The 6,541-nt window shown below is 34.5% G+C and overlaps 1 pseudogene; it reads right to left on the reverse strand.

Annotated features, from left to right (window-relative positions):
* Positions 1-218: 218 nt before the first annotated feature.
* Positions 219-369, reverse strand: LOC114226052 (U4 spliceosomal RNA; annotated as a pseudogene).
* Positions 370-6,541: the final 6,172 nt, after the last annotated feature.

Below are 6,541 nucleotides of genomic sequence, written 5' to 3' on the forward strand. Positions count from 1 at the left end.
TCTTTTTCCCCTTAATTCTTTGTTTTTATGCCCTCAAGGTCAAGGCCAATGATCTTTTCCTTTTCGGTGTTAATTTCATCCAGAGGCAATTTCATTTCAGATAATGTATTTTTCAGGTAATAAGTTACATTGTTCTGTCTTTGGACATGTGTAGTAATTTTTTACTGTATGTTGGACTTTGTGAATTACCTTGTTCTGTGTAGTGATTTTGTTGTCTTCCTTTAAAGAGTGTTTTTCATTGCTTGGACAGGTATTTAAGCTGTTGTAGATTATTTTGATCCCTTCAAAGCCACTTCTTTAGTTTTCAATTAGCAATAATTGCGCCTTGGATAAACCTCATTGGCTACTATACTGCCACTGCGCAAAGCCTGCTAGGGTAGCTCCAGAATAGGCTCGTTCGAGGGCTACTTGAAACTTACTACTAAACCTTGACCCTGTTAGGCCTTCATAAGTAGTTCAAACTTCACTATTTCCTTGACTCAACTAGGCCACTAGGATTTATTTGGGTTCCCCTCCCATGATTTCATGGTTTGGAAATTGTCTCTGGGTAGAAAGCCATGGTAATTTTATAGTTCATCTCATTTATTTCCCTTGTCTCAGGAATCACAGCTCTGAACTGCCTCTTCTCCAGTCTCTGAAAACACTTTTTAAATAATTTTCTAAATTTCCAGGTTTTTACTGAGGAGGCTTTGCTTAGGTTATTAACCCTTCTAGTTTGGAGCAGCAGTTAGTAGATTTTTTTTTTTTTTAAGATTTTATTTATTTATTTGACAGAGAGACACAGCGAGAGAGGGAACACAAACAAGATGTTTTTTAAAGAAATGTGTATTAAACAAAGGCCTATTACTGCCTGTGTGAAATATATTAATTTTAATCTCATAGGGATGCAGAAGATACAATGGTAAATCCAAATAATGTATTAAATAATAGATTTTATAGACATGGAAGGACTTTAAGAAGTCATTTGACCAAGTTGCATAAATAATTGACATTGGTGAAAGTCATTAATGTTGAGTAAGAATTGAAATTGGCTTGATATATAACAATAATCCATACAAGCATTTTATTATCAACATTTATGTGGTTTTGGAATATAGATGAGGTTCAGTGGGGTGGAGTCCGGAGCCAAAGACCAAGAAAGAATTCTTGAGGCATCTTTGGTGCAAAATGGTGGTTTATTAAAGCTTGGGGACAGGACCCATGGGTAGAAAGAGCTGCTGCCCTGGGGTTGTGAGGGGTGGCTGATTCTATGCTCTGGGGTTGGGGGACGTAAGGAAAAAGGGAGGTTTCCAAAGAACTTTCATATGCTAAAGAGGACCTATAAGATACAGGAGGCCTTGCCATTGTCAAGTTAAGGTTGTTTACCCCTCTAGTAAGGTATTAACATTAAGATAGTTGGGAACTTTCTGGAGGAACATTACACTCTGCCTGCTTCAATTATCTGTCAATGGGCTGCAGGTTATAAGGGCATTTAATTCTATCTACATTTCCTTCTGAAAGCTAGGTTATTGATGAGAAGAATGCTTTGTTCTTGTAGATTGCTAAGACATTTGTAAACTGAAGGAGACTCATGTCTTGTAGGATTGTGATCTCTACAAGTTAACTATTTCTTTTTCCATTAAGGCAGCCGGGAATGCCTGAGGAATGTCACATATATGGTGGGGGAGGGTTGTGGGGTGTCAGCTTCTGCTTTGTCCTCAGCTTGCCTTCTGTTCCCTCATCAACATGATCCAAATAAATTTCTTAAATGTTTCCTCTTTTTTTATACATATGGCTTTTATACTGCTTATGCCTTTTTATCATTGTATATTGTCAAAAGACATGTAGTATGGTGCCCTTCCATGAAGGTATCAGATAAATGCCTCACTAACTGAATATATCACTTGTCTTCAACTTCCTGGAATTAAATTCTTAGTTACTTTTCTTATTTAATTTTTAAATCTTGAGTTATTTGGTACAATCATATACCATTGTTCATTAAATTGTCTCTTTGTAAGAGAAATCTGATATGGTAAAATAATTAACAAGTGTTATGCATTGTTGCAAGGAAAAGGGCACACCCTCTTCAGAAACTGTGCAGATTTCAATAACAGGTGCATTGGCTGTCAATAAAAAAGGAATTAGCTTTGCAAATTTTGCAAAAGCAATTTATATAAAGACCCCAGGGCTCTTAGGAAACAGAAAAAGAAAGAGCAAATCTGCTGGAAGCAGGGTTGATGAACTTCTGATGCCTGTAATTTTTTAAAAGGAGAACACATCTACTGCTAACTCAGTTTGGAAAATGACATTTTTAACAAATATTTCATATTTTCACTTCCTTTAATCAATTTTAAGTGATGGTTTTGGCTTACTTCAGTGGTAGATGATAGAATTCCTCTTTACAATGTCAAATTATGACATCTCTGCCTGTAAAGTCTATTTAAAAAAAATACCTTTCTGCAACTTGCTTTTTTTTTTAATACTTTCCTTATAGAGCAGATTTAGTTTCAAAAATTTAACAGAAAATACTTTTCTCATATATCCCCTGCTTCCACACATGCATGGCCTCCCCAACTATTAACATGCCATGCTCAAGTGATATATTTGTTACAACCAATGATTCTATATTGACACTTCAGTATCACCCAAAGTCCCTACTTTACATTCGGGTTTACTCTTGCTGTTGCATATTCTATGGCATTTGGCAAATGTATAATATGTATCCACTATTATTGTATTAAACAAAACACTGTCACTGCCCCCAAATCTCCCATGCAGCACCTATTCATTCTCCCCACTCTGCTCCAGTAGTCATGGAAATCAGTGATCTTTTCACTGTCTCCATAGTTTTGCCTTTTTCAGAATGACATATAGTTGGAATCATATAGTATGTATTGGCCTCTTTTACTTATGTAAAATATGCGTTTAGGGTTCTTCCATGGCTTTTCACAGCTAAATAGCTCATTTCTTTTTACTGTTAAATGGTATTCCATTGTCTGAATGTACCACAGTTTATCCATTCACCTATGGAAAGACATCTTGGTTGCTTCTGACTTGATGCATTTATAAATAAATCTGTAAACATCCACATGCAGGTGTTTGTGTGAACATAAGTTTTCATCTCCTTTTGGTAAATACCAAGGAGCACAGTTACTGGATTGTATGATAAGAATATGTTTAGCTTTGTAAAAAACTGCCAAAATGTCTTTCAAAGTGGCTGTATCATTTTTCATTCTCACTATAAACTCTACTTAAAACAGTGTAAAAATAAGAAATATCCAGAGAACAAGCGGTAATTTTACACAATATGTCATCTTTTCATAGAAATTCTCCTTGGAGCTCCAGGTTCAATATTGTCACTTGGATGTGTCATGTCTCTCTGGAACGACATGGCCAAAACAGAACTGTTGATAACCCCATGCTTCTACCACATAATCGTTCCTCAGCATGTTTCACTCTCTCAGTAAATGCAATCATCCACCCAGATTTCTACCTTGTTCTCACCAGTCACATCCTGTTCTTCAGCAAACACAGTCATCTCTTTAAAATATTTCTTATATTCATCTACTTTTATCTAATAATATTTACTATATTCAGTTTTATTATTCATCATACTGACATTTTCTTTTTCATTGATAAGCAGACGCTACGAGGGTGGAAATCTCACTTTTCTTGTTCTTGGTTTTACTTCTGATGCCTAATACAGTGCCTGGAGTATGGTGGACTTTCAATAAATATTTACTTATACATCAAAATAAATGATCAATATAATAGACATTGTTGAATGGTCATATGATATTTGGCAGAATTTCCTCATCCCCCATTCCTTCATACAAACTCTCATTTTGTTCAGCTAATCCACACCTTTTCAAGGCCCTGCGTTTCATGTAACGAATTAGTGTAATATCATTCCCTTTGCTAATAATGCTCTTTTGAACAGTCATATGACATTTTTTTGGACAGTAAGATGTGAGGTGACATGCTGATCGGCTTCTAAGAATTATTTCCTTCCTCATAGTAAGAAACATGTCTTATTCCCTACATGGCATGCTATCTGCATGGGACTCTTGGGCCCATGCAAGCTGTTCTGTGGCCATGAGGGTAACTAGCAGAGAAACCACTCTGGGAATGGCAGAGGGAAACCATAGAAAGAACATGGGTACTTGAATGTTGAAATAACAAAACTTGAGTTGGTATATTTTGTTATGCCGAGTATTATATCTTTCTCATTGTTATCCAGTTGAGTTAGAATTCTACTAGCTGCCCAAACCATCACAGTCAATACATTTATGTTAAAAAATGTATTCGAGGGGTGCCTCAGTGACACAGTCAGTTAAGTGATCTACTCTTGGTTTTGGCTTAGGTTGTGATCTCAGGGCTGTGAGATCAAGCCCTGCATCAGGCTCCGTGCTCAGTGCAGAGGCTGCTTGAGACACTCTTTCCCTCTCTGTCTGCCCCTTCTGCCCCATTCTCTCTTAAATAAATAAATAAATATTTAAAAAATAAATGTAAGATATAAGCATATCTAATCTAATCTATCTATCATCTATCTATCTATCATCTATATATATAGGGTATGAATCTATTTTTTACCTTTATTATAGGGAGTGCTCAAGACACAGGCAAATGGGGGGTGAGGCAGAATGTCCGATTTTGTTTTGTTGTTATATTAATAGTCATGCCTACTTATTAATCCAATAATTTAAAAATAAATAATACTGGGTCAAATTCTGAGATATTTGTTTAAAGTTTTCTTGTTTTACAACCTGGATGAATTTCTAGTGCAAGAATAGACTAAATGCCTGAATTATTGATTTTCTTTGTAATTGTTTCTTTTCTTATTACTTGTCTTTTAAAGTTAAAAAAGTATTCCTCATCTCTTTAAATATTTTTACCCATCTGAGCAGATTTAGACGGTGCATATGTCTTTTTAAAAGGTACGTTTGGGCCTACTTTCAGGAACAATTAAGACCTTTGGAAGTTTGCGAATTTTGCTATCTTCTGAGTTATTTTGAAACCTTAGCACTGACTTGTGGTTTAGTGTATGCTCTGAACGATTAAACCTTTTGCATTTATTGACACTCTTCCAAACTGTCATACCCTATGGTCAATCAGTCATATACTTGAAGACTTAGATATTCCCTGAATGAATTTATCTCTAATGTTGTAATTATTGCTGAATACCTCCCACAAGATTGAATTATGCCTTAAAATTTTTGTTCCAGGGACTCTTCTATGCCAATTTGTATTCTTAAATCTTCTAAAATAGCCATCTCTTGAACAGTCATTTCAAAGTAATCAAAATGTGTTTCTAAAAGTGAGAGAAGAAAATGAATGGTAAAGTCATTATATGCTTTAGAATAAGAGTGGTCATAATTAATCCAACATGTCATTTCATCCTATAATTTAGAATAATGATTTTTATTGGATAATCTGTGCTTGTTAAATTCAGCAGATACTAGACAACCTATTTCCCTGACAGAACGAAATTCCAAGAAAAAAAAACAATCATTGATTCATAAAAACACTCCCATAGGATTAGATGAAACACCTATTTGCTTTCTTGGAAAGTTGATTAAAATGATTTATAATAACTGAATCATTAACATTACTAAAATTAAATAATTTTAATTAAATAATTAATTAAATAATTAAATAATAGATGGGCAAATATAGAGAAATAAATTGGCCTTAGAGGAATGTCTTTTGAGTCAATGGGACCATATGCAACTGGAATGAGAGATTGGTTTTAGAGGCTTTAAAGTAAATCTTTAGGACTAAGTGGGGTAATGAAGGCATCAGAGTCAAGGTGTATTAAGTTCATTAATTCATTTATTCAACAAATAGTTTCTAAGTGCATACTATGTGATAAACATTGTTCTCCACCCTGCACAGTATAGGAAAATGTTTTGGCACTCATCACTCACAGTACTTAGAATATAGTCGAGGAAAAAGGAAAGGAAATATATATAGAAAAGTTGGTGTACACTAGATTGTGATAAATGGTATGGAATAACAAGAGCAGAGTAGATTGTGAGTGTGGGATACTAGGTACGTTCTTTGGCAGTTTAAAATATGATTGTCGTCAGAACAGACTTACTTTGAAAGCAGTATTGTTCAGCTTGTATCAGATACTTCATTATATTTTAGAACAATTCAACAATAAAAGGCTTACTGATTGATCTTCCAGGAAAATGCACTATGGAAAAGTGAACTTCATAATACACATAACCTTATATGTGTATGATAGTGTTTACACACACTATTATTTAATATATATGATGAGGTTGCTACTCTTAGCCCATTACATGTGACATAGCTTAGACTAATGTTAAGTGACTTGCTTGAAGTCAAGTAACTAGTTCTTTTAGCTCTAAAATATTTCTTTAAATCATGTTAGGTAATGGTAACTCACTCTTAAGTTGTCCAGGTCTCATAATATATTTTTTTAGCCTACTGGATGGCCATTGTGAGAAACTACAATTTATAACTTTCAGAGTTGGTTCAATTTTTTTTGTAATTTGAACAATGAATTGTGACTCAATGAGTGAAGATGTCATTA

The sequence above is a fragment of the Eumetopias jubatus genome, unplaced genomic scaffold, assembly GCF_037043125.1.
Source record: "Eumetopias jubatus isolate StellerSeaLion01/CBP00866 unplaced genomic scaffold, mEumJub1_p1.0 scaffold_3, whole genome shotgun sequence".
NCBI classification, from domain to species: domain Eukaryota; kingdom Metazoa; phylum Chordata; class Mammalia; order Carnivora; family Otariidae; genus Eumetopias; species Eumetopias jubatus.